Source organism: Odocoileus virginianus, chromosome 10 (genome assembly GCF_023699985.2).
Source record: "Odocoileus virginianus isolate 20LAN1187 ecotype Illinois chromosome 10, Ovbor_1.2, whole genome shotgun sequence".
Lineage (NCBI taxonomy): Eukaryota > Metazoa > Chordata > Mammalia > Artiodactyla > Cervidae > Odocoileus > Odocoileus virginianus.
The window spans coordinates 18,748,533-18,766,077 of NC_069683.1; the positions used below are offsets into that span (position 1 = coordinate 18,748,533).

General features: G+C 39.1%; 1 protein-coding gene across 7 annotated transcripts in view; it reads left to right on the forward strand.

Annotated features, from left to right (window-relative positions):
- The window catches only part of LRRC4C (leucine rich repeat containing 4C), a 1,326,823-nt gene that overhangs the window by 1,122,733 nt on the left and 186,545 nt on the right, over positions 1-17,545 (forward strand). Inside the window, exon 7 of one of the 7 annotated variants that reach the window (XR_011489902.1) lies at positions 10,913-11,034. The exons of the other annotated variants lie outside the window; for them this stretch is intronic. The gene's annotated coding sequence lies outside the window, so the exon portion shown is untranslated. Of the gene's footprint in view, positions 1-10,912; positions 11,035-17,545 lie in introns of those variants that run through there. 7 annotated transcript variants of the gene reach the window in all.

Sequence of the window (17,545 nt, forward strand, 5' to 3'; positions counted from 1 at the left end):
TCAGTATCTATCTGAACATTTTTAACTAACTGCAATGACTACCTGGGCATCATGATTTGTCTTCTGATTTCTTCTTTACTTATAATATCAATCCCTAAGAAATCCAGGGCTCTATAAAGAATTTTTTGGTTATCAGAAAACATTTCAAAATGCCTCTAGCACACTGTACTATGGAAGCAGGTATTTACTTTAAAAAAAACATGTTCTGGTTAACAAAATACTTTTACCTTCATAATATATGATGCTCCCAAGGGGGCTGGGAGGAAGCCCAGGGCTGGAGGGATGAATGGAGGGGCAGGGAGCTGACTGGAGGAAACTGACATTTCCAGGAGTGAAGTGACTTGCCCGTGCTAACAGAACTAGGGAGTAAGAAAGCAGGAGTTTCTTCTTTAGATTGCCTCTATATAGAATAAATGAGTCACCTGTTATTCCTTGGACTTCTGGGGGTGCCAGCCCCAAGGAAATGTGTGAGTCTCTGACATGTGTTTGTGAAATGTTCAATGTTCTTCCACCAGTCTTTCTTTTCTCTAGTCAAATATAATTGTTCCTGGGCTTCTGGGCAGTACTAAGATCACACCTTTGCTCCTTCCTTCTCCCTTTCCTTTGGTCAAAAACACTTTATTCTGTAATAATAATAACTGGAATAAAGGACGCTACATCCTCACAATGGAAAAGTATTTGGCCACAAAATGAATGAAGTTCTGCTATACTCTGTAACATGGATGAAACTTGAAAACATTATATTGAGTGGGAAAAAACCGACATAAAAGATGACATATGGTATGATTCCATTTATATGAAATGTTGAATATGAATATGTTATGGATATAGTTTGATATCAATTTGAATACAGATTAAGCAAATCTATAGAAACAGAAAGCTGATTAGTGGCTGCCAAAGGCAAGGGACGGAGATGGGAATGACCTGACCACTAACGGGTAAGGCGATTCTTGTTGAGGAGACAAAATGTTACAAAATGAGACGTGGTATGGTTGCACCACTGTAAATACACTAAAACTTACTGAATCGTCTGTTTAAATGAGTGAATTGTGTGGTATGTGGGTTATATCTCAATACAACTGTTAAAAAACAATAACAGGAATGGCCCACATTATCATAACCATGTCATGTTGCATGGAATATTTTGTATGTGTCAACTTGGCATATATTAAGTTTGCGTATCTACTTAACCCTTAAAATAACCCTCTGAGGCTGGTATCAATTTTATTTCCATTTTCTTCTCTCTCTTTTTTTTTTAATATTCATTTGCTTTTGTCTGTGCCAGACCTTCGTTACAGCATGCGGATCTTTAGGTGTGACATGCAACCCCTTAATTGCAGCCTGTGGAATCTAGTTCTCTGACCAGGGGTCAAACCTGGACCCCCTGCATTGGGAGCATGGAATCTTGGCCCCTGAACCACTAGGGAAGCCCTCTGTTTTCTAATATGAACAAAATAAGAAAAATTAATCATCCAAGGTCACACAGCTCGCAAGAGGCAAAGTCAGGGTTTGAACTTAGGGAGCCTGACTTCAGAATTCTGCTCTTAACTACCTTGCTACTCGCACACCACTGACAAACTTCCTCTGTTGTTGTACCCTCTGTGATCTGGACATAACAGCAGTAATTGCTGGGCCCAGACTGTGATTGTGCCCTTCCTTGCATTATACATTTGATTTCTCCCTTCCCTTTCATTTTCTCTCCCCACAACTTGGAGGTATAATTGGTAGACAATAAACTGGACATATTTGAAAAATGCAATATCATAAGCCTGGGCTTATGTAAACACTGTCAACTGATCACCACAATCATGATAATCAAGATAATAATCTTATCCATCACCCCCAAATTTTCCTGATGTTCTCTTTTGTCCTCCTTGTATTCTGACTCTCCTCCTCTGATTCTCAAGCTACTCTTGATCTTTTTCTGTCATTACAGATTCACTTTTATTTGCTAGAGTTTTATATAAAAGGAATCATGCAGTATATAATTTTTATCCACATTATTTTCATAATTATTCTCATATTTATTCACTTTATTTCATGTCTCAAAAGTGCAGTGCTTTTTATTGCTGAGTAATATTCCATTATATATTCATCCTACAGTTTGCTTACTCATTCAGGTTTTGATGTGCATTTGGATTATTTTCAGTTTTTAGCTATTGCAATTAAAGATACTGTGAACTTTGGCTAACAAATCTTTGTATGGACACATGCTTTCATTTTTTTGCATAAATACTCAATAGAGCAGCTGGATCATATGGTACCAAACTATCCTACCATTTTACAGTCCTACCAGCAATGATTGATAATTCTAGAACCCTCTCTTTCTTGCCAGCAGTTACTGATCTTAGTCATTCTAATAGGTGTGTAGTATCTCATGTTGGTTTTTAACTTGCATTTCCCTAATCACTAATGATGCTAATCATCTTTTAACATACTTACTTGCCATCTATATGGCTTATGGTTTATTTGCCATTATTCTTGTTAGAGTTGTCTGTTTCCTTATTCAGTTTTGTGAGTTCTTTATATATTCTGGTTATATCTTTTATGAGATTTGTAAATATTTCCTTCCATTCTGTAGCTTATCTATCCCGTATCTTAAAAAAAAAAAAATACTGTCTTTTTAAGAGTCAAACCTTTTAACTCTGGTGAAGTCCTATTTATTCATTCTTTTCTCTTATGCATATTTCACCTAGCACACTTTTGCCAAAATCAAGATCACGTAGCTTTAGGCATGGGTAGATCTAGGTACTCCACAGCTAGTATGTGAAATCTATCATTGTTAATCTTATAACTCTGTTCCCATCACTGCTAGCATTTTTCTCAGGCAATCTCTCCTACGTGGTGGCCAAGAAATCCCCAAACAACTATAGGTTTACATTACTTTGGCAACCTCAATGGATCAAGTTCCTTCCTTATCGTCCTTGTAAAACATTTTGTGGTTGGCATGCCTTGAGAGATCTGCCTTCTCACAACCAATTCTTCTGATGGATTGGTCACGTTATTTGCTGCATGCTCAGTGGCTAAGTCATGTCCGACTCTCTGCAGCCCCGTGAACTGTAGCCCATCAGGCTGCCCTACCGCCTAACTGTATGAGATGGTCAACCCTATCTCAGGGTCTAAGCCTTAAGAGCTGCAAAGAAAACTGAGCAACTGTATCAAAAGAATAATTAAAACATGGTAAAATGTCTCAAATAACCAGTATCTACTACTTTAAATTTTTATGTCATCCAAATAATCTGGTGACACAGATACTGTCCAAATTTTAGAAATTTAGGAATTGAGGCTTAAAGAGATAGAAGAGTGAATCAAGTTCACTGTTAGAGATTCCAATGACTGCTGTACCAAAGAACCACAAGCTTAGTGGCTTAAAACAACACAAATATCTTATGTACGGATGTGAGACTTGGATCACAAAGAAGGCTGAGCACCACAAAACTGATGCTTTTGAACTGTGGTGCTGAAGAAAACTCTTGCGAGTCCCTTGGACAGCACAGAGATGGAAGCAGTCAATCCTAAAGGAAATCAACCCTGAGTATTGGAAGGACTGATGCTGTAGCTAAAGCACCAATACTCTGGCTACCTGATGCCATCAGTGCCGACTCATTGAGAAAGATCTTGATGCTGGGAAAGATTGAGGGCAGGGGGAGAAAGGGGGTGACAGAGGACCAGATGGTTGGATGGCATCACCAACTCAATGGACACGAGTTTGAGCAAACTCTGGGAGACAGTGAAGGACCGGGAAGTCTGGCGTGCTGCACTCCATGGGGTCACAGGGAGTCAGACACGACTGAGCAACTGAACAACAATAAATGTTTGTAGAGCTCAGAAATATAAACCCAGGCCCCAGGGGATAAAATCTGGGTGTCAGCAAGGTGTCTTTCCTTGTGGAGGCTCCAGGCAAGAGTTCATTTCCTGACTTTTTTTTAGCTCCCAGTGGTCTTGACTTGTGGCCCCTTGTTCTTTCTTCAGAGACAGCGTATAATATCTTCACAGCCCCCTCTCTGTTATTCTGACCTGCCCCTCTTACTGGGGCCCTCCTGGATAATCCAAGATCATCTCCTTGACTCATCCCATCAGTGAGGTCCCATTTACCTCATGGGGCAACATATCGACAGGCTCTGGGGATTAGGATGTAGAACTCCTGTGGGGGGAAGGGGGTGGGCATCATTCAACCTAACACAGTTGCAGTGCTCTTAAGTGGTCATGTGGAATGGTTACCTTGACTTCAGGTTTCCCACGGTGAAGATCCGTGTCTTTTCTACTTTATCACAAATGTATCACATACCAGTGGCTGTTTACAATTTTGTGTAGGTTTCAAATTCCTAGAGAGCAAAGAATTTCACCTACCATGACAAACTCTGTGCACACGTGTGTGTGTCTGTGTGTGCATGCGTGTGTGTACATGTGCTTGCCTGTGATGGGCAGGGGGAAGGGATGCTTTGTTCTAAGACAACAGGAAGAGGCAGAAAAAAAGGTCCCATTTCGCTTTGCACCTTGCATCATTCCACAGTGGCAGTTGACTCCTTGACCCTCCCTCTTGATGAACAAAGCAGTAATGTAGATTTGTTTGCACCTCCTTATTTGACAAATTCTGTTTCTAGCAGAATAATATGGATTCCATCAGTAGGCAAATCACTTAATAGTTTTCAAATGACAACTATAATTCTTTGTCAACTGTTCCTACATGTGCAAAGAGATCCAGAACCATGGCGGTTGCATGAATCATTTAAACAATAAACCTATATTGGCTCAATTATCCAATTATTTGAACAAGCATCTGGATGCAATTTTAAGTTTTTCTCTAACGTTTTTTAGTTCACTTGGAGGTGTTGCCTTATAATCAGTCATTTATTTCTTCTGTGCTCTAAATTTAATTTAACAAACATTTAACGAGCAAATAATATATGCAGAAAATCATGTTCACTTATATTGTGTATAAAAGGGCAAAAAAATAAAATAAAAGAATCTCATTCTCATGGAGTTTTCAGTTCCAACAGGAGAATATTACAATTACACCAACGACTATGTAATATGGCAGAATGATTGAGGTACAAAGATAAGAGTGAAAGTACTTAGGGAGAAAACTATAATTCAGTTAGGAAAAGTTAGGTGAAATTTCTGCAAAAGTATTCTGGATGGGTCAGAGTTTGCAAGGTAGAGGCAGCATAGGAGAGTATTATCAGTGGAAAGAACCACAAAGCAAGGAGGACTGATGTAGGGGGAACCCCAAGTCCGCTGATTATGCTGAGAAGTAGGGAAATTACAAGGAGTTCCCAAATCTAAGAGACTGAAAGGGACTGTTTACCTCCAGCATCTAAGAATATCTAATTTATTCATTCCAATACCCTGGTAGTTTTCAATATATTTGTATTGGAAGATGATCAGGAGACACATTGATTTCTAAAATGGGAGTGAGAGGGATGTGGGGGGCAGAGAGGGGAGGGCGATACTGCCATCTAGTGGATAGAGGCCAGGGATGCTGCTAAACATCCTGGAATGCATAGCGCATCTCCCCACCAAAGAATCATCTGAACCCAAACCCCAAGCTGTGCCACAGATAATAGACCTTACAATAACCTTAGGAAGCTGTATTGCTTTTTCCTGATTTGACAAGATGAGGAAATGGAAGCATTTGAGAGTACACATCTTGCATGTGATAAATGATAAATGGCAGACCAACATTAGGGTCCCCATCTAGAGAGTGAGGAATGGACACATAATCAAGAAGCTAATGAGAGTCTCTGAGTGTGGGCATGTCAGTCACTGGAGCTGTAATTACATGACAATGCAGGTCAAGTGCTTAGCTCCGGGCCTGACACAGAGCAAGCACTCAGTAAACCTTCCCTGCAGTTTTCAATGGTCAGTGGGGCTTTAAGAGAGGCATCAGCTATGAGGGGGCTCCACTGAAGGATAGAGAGGCCAGGTACTGAAAAACAGTCTGGGACCAGGGCAGGGTGTTCAGAGGCTGAATGGAGTGAGAGCAGGTGGTCTGTGCAGGAAGAGACACGTGCTGAAAGATGTTACCCACGGGGAACTGGAGAGCCTGACAAATGAAGGAAAGTGTGGGTGTGTGTCGGGGGGGAGTTTTGAAGATGACTCTGATTTTGAACATGAGAAACTAATTTTCACCTCACCACCATGAAGGGAACAGCTGCCGTGTTAGGAAGGATGATACTTACTTAAAACAGACAAACTGAGGCACAAAAACATAAAGCAATTAGTTCAAGGTCAATGGCATTTGGAGCTTTCTTTAGAAATATGGGGAGAAGAAAAGCTTGACCTTTTTAAAGATCCAATAATTAAGTCTTTACAGGAGAGATAAGGACAAAATGACATTTCCTTTAATATGCTTCAAAAAAAAAAAAACGTTTTAATGTTTGTTTTGCTATGTACATATATATAGATGAAAGTAACTTTAACCTCTTGTCAGGCATTCTGGCTGAATGAGATGTGTAGAGATACCAAGGAAGAGTTCAGAGAGCATGGAATGAGGTTCTGGATTTTTTGTTGTTGTCGTTGTGACGTGTGCTGCATAATTATGGGAGAACCAATAAAACAGAAACACTTGCCTGGCCAGGTAGCAATATGTGGGAGAGACAGGGGAACCCGGGGTTACTCGAAGCTGGGTAAAATTTCTTTATTAACGATAGCAAACATCACTAACACTTAATGAGTGCTCATTAGATGCCAGTAACTGTGCTAGCTATTCCTTAGACATTATTTCATTTTAATCCTCATAACTGTGTGAAATAGATGTGACCAGTGATCAGTGAGGTCTCTGAGGCTCAAGAGGTTAGTGACTTACCCAAGGTCACACAGCTAGGAACTAGAGGAGCCAGTATTCAAACCTCAGCTGTCGGATTCAAGTGTCCAAGCTTTGACACGCTATTATACATGTATGGCTGAGATTCCCTGGTGGCTCAGAGGGTAAAGAATCTGCCTGCAATGCAAGAGAGAACCAGGTTTGATCCCTGGGGTCAGGAAGGTCCCCTGGAGGAGGGAATGGCAATTCACTCCAGTATTCTGGAGAATTACATGGATAGAATTCCATGTCACAGAGTCAGACACAACTGAGCAGCTAACACACACACACACACACACACGTGTGTGTGTGTGTGCTAGACATTAGGAATATAAATGCTTCCTTGTTTTGTAATTTGACAGAATAAATATATCAGACTGACTGCAGAGTTGTCATTCAGTTAAGCCCAACCTAAGGGAATCAGAGAAATAAAATGGGCTGGAATAGGTGAATTTAACTCAAATGACCATTATATCTACTACTGTGGGCAAGAATCCCTTAGAATAAATGGAGTAGCCATCATAATAAACAAAAGAGTCCAGAATGCAGTATTTGGATGCAATCTCAAAAACGACAGAATGACCTCTGTTCATTTCCAAGGCAAACCATTCATATCACAGTAATCCATGTCTATGCCCCGACCAGTAATGCTGAAGAGGCTGAAGTTGAATGGTTCTATGAAGACCTACAAGACCTTCTAGAACTAGCACCCCCAAAATTGTCCTTTTCATTATAGAGAACTGGAATGCAAAAGTAGGAAGTCAAGAGTTACCTGGAGTAATAGACAAGTTTGGCCTTGGAGTACAAAATGAAGCAGGTCAAAAACTAACAGTTTTGCCAAGGGAACACCCTGGTCATAGCAAACACCCTCTTCCAACAGCACAAGAGACAACTCTACACATAGACAATACCAGATGGTCAGTAATGAAGTCGGATTGATTATATTCTTTGCAGCCAAAAATGGAGAAGCTCTATATAGTCAGCAAAAATAAGACCAGGAGCTGATTGTGGCTCAGATCATGAAGTCCTTATTGCAAAATTCAGACTTAAATTGAAGAAAGTAGGGAAAACCACTAGACCATTCAGGTATGACCTAAATCAAATCCCTTCCAATTATATGGTGGAAGTGACAAACAGATCTGATAGACAGAGTGCCTGAAGAACTACGGACAGAGGTTCATGACATCATACAGGAGGCTGTGATGAAGATCATCCCTAAGAAAAAGAAATGCAAAAAGGCAAAATCAGTGTCTGAGGAGGCCTTACAAATAGCTGAGAAAAAAAGAGAGGTGAAAGGCAAAGGAGAAAAGGAAAGATACACCCATCTGAATGCAGAGTTTCAAAGAATAGCAAGGAGAGATAAGAAAGCCTTCCTCAGTGATCAATGCAAAGAAATAGAGGAAAACAATAGGATGGGAAAGACTAGAGATCTCTTCAAGAAAATTAGAGATACCAAGGGAATATTTCATGCAAAGATGGACACAATAAAGGACAGAAATGGTACGGACTTAACAGAAGCAGAAGATATTAAGAAGAGGTGGCAAGAATACACAGAAGAACTATACAAAAAAGATCTTCATGCCCCAAATAACCACGATGGTGTGATCACTCACCTAGAGCCAGACATCCTGGAATGTGAAGTCAAGTGGGCCTTAGAAAGAATCACTACAAACAAAGCTAGTGGAGGTGATGGAATTCCAGTTGAGCTATTTCAAATCCTAAAAAATGATGCTGTGAAAGTGTTGCACTCAATATGCCAGCAAATTTGGAAAACTCAGTAGTGGACACAGGGCTGGAAAAATGTTCTCATTAATCCCAAAGAAAGGAAAAGCCAAAGAATGCTCAAACTACTGCACGAATGCACTCATCTCACATGCTAGTAAAGTAATGCTCAAAATTCTCCAAGCCAGGCTTCAACAGTATGTGAACCGTGAACTTCCAGATGTTCAAGCTGGATTTAGAAAAGACAGAGGAACCAGAGAGCAAATTGCCACCATCCATTGGATCATCGAGAAAGTAAGAGTTCCAGAAAAGTATCTACTTCTGCTTTATTGACTACACCAAAGCCTTTGACTGTGTGGATCACCACAAAATGTGGGAAATTCTTAAAGAGATGGGAATACCAGACCACCTGCCCTGTCTCTTGATAAATCTGTATGCAAGTCAAGAAGCAACAATTACAACTGGACGTGGAACAACAGACTGGTTCCAAATTGGAAAAGGAGTACGTCAAGGCTGTATATTGTCACCCTGTTTATTTAACTTATATGCAGAGTACATCATGTGAAAGGCCAGACTGGATGAAGCACAAGCTGGAATCAAGATTTCCAGGAGATATATCAATAACCTCAGATATGTAGATGACACCACCCTTATGGTAGAAAGTGAAGAAGAACTAAAGAGCCTCTTGATGAAAGTGAAACAGAAGAGTGAAAAAATTGGCTTAAAACTCAACATTCAGAAAACTAAGATCAAGGCATCTGGTCCCATCACTTCATGGCAAATAAATGGGGAAACAATGGAAACAGTAACATACTTTAATTTGGGGGGCTCCAAAATTACTGCAGATGGTGACTGCAGCCATGAAATTAAAACATGTTTTCTCCTTGAAAGAAAAGTTATGACCAACCTAGACAGGCAGAGACATTATTTTGCCAACAAAGATCCATCTAGTCAAAGCTATGGTTTCTCCAGTAGTCATGTATGGATGTGAGAGTTGGACTATAAAGAAAGCTGAGCACCAAAGAATTGATGCTTTTGAACTGTGGTGTTAGAGAAGACTTTTGAGAGTCTCTTGGACTGCAGGGAAATCCAGCCAGTCCATCCTAAAGGAAATCAGTCCTGAATATTCATTGAAAGGACTGATGCTGAAGCTGAAGCTCCAATACTTTGGCCACCTGATGCGAAGAACTGACTCCTTGGAAAAGTCCCTGATGTAGGGAAGGATTGAAGGCAGGAGGAGGAGGGGATGTCAGAGGATGAGCTATTTGGATGGCAACACTGACTAGTTGGACATGCATTTGAGCAAGCTCCAGGAGTTGGTGATGGACAGGGAAGCCTGGCGTGTTACAGTCCCTGGGGTCGCAAAGAGTGGGACACGACTGAACAATTAAACTGAATTGAACTGAAGGGCAGCCATAAGAACAATTGTTTAAGGGACAACAAACCTCTTTCTCAAATCCCCACCTTTATTCCTTATCAGTGCTGTACAATTGGCTTCTGAACCTCACTTTTTTACCATCTTAGCTCTACTTTCAAAAATCTGAATTCATCATCTTCCCTGTGAATTCTCTGAGTAGAGGATACAGCATGAACAAGAAAGGCTGTACCCTTGGTCCTATGGACATCCCAATCTAGCAGATGAAGACTCACAACTCCACAATTAGAAAAAGACCATCAGATTAAGTGTTCTGCCCCAAATTAAAATATGGGGATGCAATAGCCTTTGGGTGGCTACCTCAGATGCCTGGGAGAAATGGCATCTCTCAGAGGAGCAAAAAGACCAGTGCCTGCAAAGAACAGAGCAGAAATGTTCTAGGTGTAGGGAATAGCTAGCGTTTGCATGAGTACTTAGTTGTGTCTGACTCTTTGTGACCCTACGGACTGCAGTCCGCCAGCCATGAGATTTCCATGAGATTTCCCAGGCAGCTTGCCATTTCCTACTCCAGGGAATTGCTAGTGCCTGGACCCTATGGTCTACACAGAACGAAGACCCATCCAGAAGGAGAAACTAAGGTGTAAGAAGAGATGAGGAAAGATAAGTTTGAAGACAGGCTGAAGGACTTTTCACTTTATTCCTCATGCAATGAGATCCCCTTTGAGTAGACCTCATCATTTTTTACCAGGGACAGGTGTCCAAAAGTTTAGCTTTTGGGGTCAAGAAAAAGTTAAAGATACCAAGAAAAACTTAATTTTACCTTGACTTTATCAGTTAATATTTCATATGAAAAAGAGAGTGTGAGTGAGCCCCAAACTCTCAGCAGTTTCATTTTTATCTGAAAGGTGTGTTTTTGACACTTCAATCAATCAGTGGGTACCGTTAATCTGCATATTGTGCTCCTAGAAGCTGCTTTTCTTCTTGATCTTTCCCTTTCTTTTTGTTCTCAGGAAATTAATTCATGTCATTTCCATTTGAAATCCTGTGGCATTTGACTACACAGGCACTGAGGCACCCTTCTCTGACTTGAAGCTGAGTTTAATGGTGTTGCTTGTCAGCAGCACCTCAAGGAAAAAGAGTGTGAACTGCCAGGCCCCTCAGGTCAGTGGTTACATACAGAAGATGGTTTGACACAGGTCTGTAGGTCTGTATGTGGGGAGAGCCAAAATATTCCACTTTGGTGACTGATACTGGCAATTTGGTACTTAACATTTTTCCAATGTCATTATTTTGCTGTGAAAGGGATATCTGAGCAAGGATTTGTAAGATGTCATCAATTTCACTTTAGAATTTGGCTTTCTGTAAGGGCTGGAAACTTTGGGAGCATTTTCTGCAGTTCTTGTCTGAGACAAACCGATTTGTTTTATGAAAGGTCGAATAACGTCGATCACACCACTCTGGATCTACATGAAAGCGCTTCTCCAGGCAGACATATTCTGATAAAAGCATACAATTTAAGAGACCAAAGGGCCCATAAAAGTCATCAGTCCAGCAAGTCTCAGTCTTTAACACCTTTCATGTCATTAAAATGAATAAATATACAGTGGTTTGAAAAAATGTCCCCAACTTTGGATTTTGCTAGCTATTTACATTTTAAAATGTTACTAAATAAAACTAAGAAAGGAGATCATAGTTGAAAAATATAAGAAAAAATTCACCACCAACTAAAGATTTTTGTTTGCAATTTAACTAATTTACAGGACACACCCAGTCCCTTGGCCTTACTCCACTCAGTTTGCTGTGCTGGACTAGTGGAAATTTAATCGGGGATGATGTTTGGAAATTGCTTATCTAATCTATACCTGCCTTCAGGACTCAGACACAATTTAGGCTTGAACAGCTCCAATGACAATCTTACAAGGGCTCATTCCTCATGAAGAAAGCTTTATTTTCAGGAAGTGCTTGATTACATGAAATGGGAGTCATGTACAGGCACCAGGTCTAATGTCACACATGTACACACACACAAACACACACACACACACACACGTGCAAATAGTAAGTGTGCAAACTGGTAACATTTTGCAGATTTTAACACCTGACTTCTTTTATACCCTTCTCCTCTCTCCTGCTCCTAAGCTGGTGCCTTGTTTGCAGCCTCACAAGCTCCTTCGTTTCCTAATTGCTCTCCTGAGTCCAAGTTGCTGCTGTTCTCCAATTCACTTGCATAATGTCCTTTGGAATGTCTTTCGGAATTCCCAAATTTACCATGTTACCCCCGTAACTTAACATCCCTCAGTGATAAATGATACTGATATTTGGAATAAACTTCTTCTTCTTCAAAAAAATAAATCCTTCATCAGGCTGCTCTTTGCAAGTTTATTTCTTGGCATTTCATCCCCTTCCCTGCTACATTCCCTTTCCTCCTTAAGCTCCAGCCCTAAAGTATTTGTAGTTCTCCTAAAGTACAAACAATGAAAGTTTGTCAAATTCAAACTCAGGTCTCTGTGATTCTAAACTTACTGCTCTGGGCACTTCTCCATGCTCTTTCCTTGGATCAAGTATATCCTTTTTGTGAATATACATGAATTCTTTCTGAAAATGTAAGCATCTTGGAAAATAGTGGAAAGGTCCTAATCCTTTGTCTGTACATACAGAACCCAATAAACTTGGTGCTTGACAAAATTTTTTTAAATAAATAAATGGACTGGATTAAGCTGAGCTAAATTGTTAACTAGCACTTTTATGGAAATTTGTTTTTATAGTATAGTTCTTACTGGAGAAGAAAAATACATAAGATGGGCCCTTAGGCTTCTATAAAGAAGAATAAAAAGGAAAAGACATCAAAAAGGGTGGTGGAACTCTCCAAAGATAAACTTTTTTCCAGTATCATTATTTTACCACTCTCTAACCCTAGAGGTAAAAGAAGCAGAAACAGGAGTAGAAAAAGAAAATCTGGTCACCTTTTAAACGTAGCCACTAAAATCAATAAGAATAGGAAAAAAAAAATGGAGGCATCATTAATAAGAATTAAAGAAATTAAATTGTAACATAGCATACTATTTTTAAATATTCTTGAGTCATTTTTTTCCAGATTTATTAAGATATAATTGACATATAACACTGTGTAATGTGATGATTTGATACATGTATGTATTGTGAAATGATTACCAAAATAATATGACACCTCTATCACTTCATCTGATTCCATTTTATTTGTGTGTGTGTTGTAAGAACATTTAAGTTCTACCCTCATAGAAACTTTCAAGTATATAATACATTATTTTTTATTGTTTTTTTTTAATTCATTCATCTGTCAGTAGACACCTAGATTGTTTTCACATCTTAGCTATTATAAATAATGCTACAATGAATATTAAGGTGCAGGTATCAGGTATCTCTGTAAGATTTTTTTCCATATATATATACACACACATACACACACCCAGAAATGGAATTGCTAGATCACATGATGATTCTATTTTAAATTTTTTGAGGAAACTTTATACCATTTTCCATAGTAATGGTGCCCATTTATAGTCCTACCAACAATGCATAAGAGTTCTCTTTCCTCCATAACCTTGTCAACACTTGTTACTCTTGCCTTTTTGATAATGGCCGTTCTAACAGGTGTGGTTTGCGTTTCCCTGATGGTGAGTGATACTGAACATCTTTTTGCATCCCTGTTGTCCATCTATATGTCTTCTTCAGAAAAATATCTGTTCAAGTCCTCTGCACTGTGACATAGCTGCTGTCCTCATGAAAATACAAACTTCTATTAAAATTCATACAATTTTAATGAAACATTCTTTTCAGAAAGATTGTCAGCTAGATTGCGGTAGAAGACAAACACTCAATCCTTTCACAGTCCTCCAGTGTTCACTCTGTTCAAAAGACCACAAGTCCATGCACATCCCACAATCTTCACCTGTGACAGGGCTATTTATTTTATAGCTCATTTCCTGTGAACCTCACACAATGCTGATGATTTTAAAGATCTTTCCCCCATTTTCAAAGTCACTCTGAGCAGTATATCTCTTATATATTATGAAAGAGATATATATCTCTTATGTATGTTTATAGTGTTTGGAGAATTATTTCATTCCAATGATAAAGGTGTTTTCATTTTCTGTGTAAACACAGTACATTATTTTTTTAAAAAACTGCAATATCTCCTAGACAGTCATTTACTTCCCTCAAAAATGCTGTGAATTTTAGAAACCTGGATATTTAAAAATGCAGATGGTTGAGTATTCTTTGAATCATGTACTACTAAATCAGCTGGAGGCCTAGAACCACAGATGTACTCATGCATCTTCAATGGGCAGAGAACTGAATTTTGAAGTCTAGGCACTTCATTTCCTGAAAACACAATAGTAGTATGGTGGGGAAAACAAGGCTATCATTTCTTGAATTTGCACTGCATGGCTAATGCAGAAATAAAGTGACATACTTTAGGAGTTGTTCAGTATCAAGTGCTGATTTAGCGAGATCAAAGGCAGCTGTCTTCCCAAATTATACAACTGGATTCACACCATCTACTAATTCCTGGTGGAGTTTTAAAGATACCTTTATAGGCAATTTTCTTTTCAGTGCAGACTCCTAATTTAGACAGTACAAAGATGCCGCCATGGAGCTTCTCTGCACAAATACCAACTTTCTTAGAAACATTTGATAAAGGAGATTGTGTTCTTCAAGAGCTTGGGTCACCATTTAAAGAGATAATGCCATTTGCAGCAATATGGATGGACCTAGAATTTACCATACAATGAAGTAAGTCAGACGGAGAAAGACAAATACCATTGATATTACTTATATGTGATATATATATATATATATATATATATATATAACTGATACAAATAAACTTATTTACAAAACAGAAGCAGACTCAGAGACTTAGAAATAAACATGGTTACCAAAGGAGAAAAGTTGGGGAAATAAATTAAGAGTTTGGGATTAACATATACACACTATTAAATACAAAATAGATATTAATAGATAATCCACAAGGATGTACGTTATAGCACAGGGAACTCTACTTAATATTCTGTAGCAACCAATATGAGGAAAGAATTTGAAAAATGATAGACACATGCATATGTATAACGGAATCATTTGCTGTACCACTGAAACCTATACAGCATTGTAAATCAGTTATATCCTAATATGAAATTAAAAAAAAAAATAGATTTCTAAAATGTAATTGGGTTGAAGCTGATGTAGAATTGGTTTCCAAATTGTTATGCATTATTCCTTTCAGCTTTCTTCTTGTTCGGTTAAGTCAGTCCTAGAATGTACCATGTCGCCTACGGTGGTCTGAGAACGGACACGTTCTCCCTCAAGATGTTCCCCCTTCACTCGTGCTCTCCCTTCCCAGACGTCCTTCGTGCTTGGCACACTTCTAGAAAAAGCATATTACCAACTACCTTCAAAATCTAGACTCTTTTGATCTCTACATTTCATCTAGTTGATCACACCTCCTGTAACCAAGCATATCATTTAGCTAAGCTTTAGCCCTACCAGTCTTTGGGCCACAAAGTATTTTTTCCTTAGAGTAAACTTAATTCTCTGTCCTCTGGCTGCAGGTCTGCATCCATCAGTTGCAGTCGAACATTCACGAAGCTTTGAACACGTTTGGTCTCCTTATCTGTGAAGTCCTCTGAGACCGTCCCCATAGTGAGGTGGCTACTGCCACCTCTGCTGTCCTTTTATACTTCTTTCTGGTAAAATTTTGACCAGATATTATTATACCACCATTGCTTATAATTACCACATTTACTGTCGACCCACTTTCCTCCCACAACCAAGTAAACAGTTTATTCATCCAATTGACCAAAATGTATTTGGATGCCAAAGGGCTAGGCACTGTGCTAAGAAATGCAGGTACCAATAAGTATTCACTTCCAGTACTTCTGCAAATGGATTAGTAGCATATTTTTCCCACTTATCTGGAAGGTTACTTGTGGTTTTCTCATTTATTTCTAAAAGCTATTCCTAAGAACTATGACTGAGAATAGATATCCTTTGTTCTCTGCATTGCAAATACTTTGCCTTGTATTTTGGTTTTTGTTATTATACATATGTTTTCTTTACCATTTCTTCTTTTAAACTTTCTCACCAGTCTCTTTTTCAGAAACTAACAGGTGCTAGAGAGGGGATGGTATGGATAAGAAGAAAGACTAGTGCAAAAGTCAGCTGAGGAACTTGAGGATGGTCTTAGTAACGTAATACAGTGAGAGAACAGGGCAGATGAATGAGTCATTCCTGAATTTGCCTCAACAGATGTGACGAGGAAAATGAAGGTAGTTCGGGGAGGCAGTGATAACTTCCATAGTACCTGGCACATAATGGGAGGTTAATACTCAGCTGCTGAAATAAGTAAGTGACTGGCTAAATGCAGAGAATTTTCTTTCCTGCAAACCCCAGTAATCATTAGGGAAATTTGTTATTTGTAGAGAACAGAAGTTGTGATGATCACTCTGATTCTTGACTCATTTGTCATGTAATTCTACAGAGGCCTCCCATTGTAGGCGGCATGATCTGCTCAATTCCTTAATGATGGGTTCCACCAAGTAATTTGCGTTAGCCGGTGGGAAGTGGGTAGATTTGATTCATACAGAACCTTGAAAAAGTGCATTCTGCTTGTTCTCTTGAACTTTTGCTTTTGCCAAGAAATTTGCTTGGGTTATGTTGATGAAGGAAGTTGGGTTATCCCGATCACTTTAGCTGAGACTATTCTAGATCAGTTCTCAGTGAACCTAGTCAAGATCAGAAGAGCCATGTAACCAATCCCCTGTCTGGTCTACTGAATCATGAGAAATAATAAATAATTACTGTTTTCAGCTACCAACTTTGGAATGGTTTATTATTCAGCAATAGCTAAGTGTTAACTTATAATTCTATGATTAAATGAATTCATTTGGTGGCATGTTTTCTAAGTTTTTCTATTTAGTAATTGCACTAAATATCTCCTATTACCAACACTCTGTGAACTGCAGTAAAAGGAATGGTCAGTAAGAGACAAAGAATGTAGACCTTTCCTAATGTCTTAATCTTGCATGCATGCATGCTCATTAGCTTAGCTGTGTACAACTCTTTGCGGCCGTATGAACAGAAGAGCTACTGTAACTCACCAGGCTCCTCTATCCATGGGATTCTCCAGGCAAGAATACTGGAGTGGGTTGACATTTCCTACTCCAGGGCATCTTCCCAACCCAGGGATTGAACCCATGTCTCTTGCATCTTCTGCGTTGGTAGGTGGATTGTTTACCACTGAGCCACCTGAGAAGCCATGTCTTAATCTTAGGTATTCATTTATTCAACTAGGTGTACAGTATGAGAAATACAAAAAAAGCACTCTCATGAAATCAACCATGGTTTAGTGGGAAAATAACAAGCAAATGATTTGCATCCATTGCAATAAGTAATAATAGGAACTTAATGATCTCTGAAGCCAAATAACTTTAGTTGAACACCTTTCTTCTGTCACTTCCTAGGTGGACCTTACTTAACCTCAATTCCATTTTATTTATAAAATGGGATGGTAACTGTACCTACTTCATAAAGTCATTGGGGGATTGCTGGCACTGCCATCTGTAACATACTTAGGACTGTGTTTTACACTCATGAGCAACCAATAG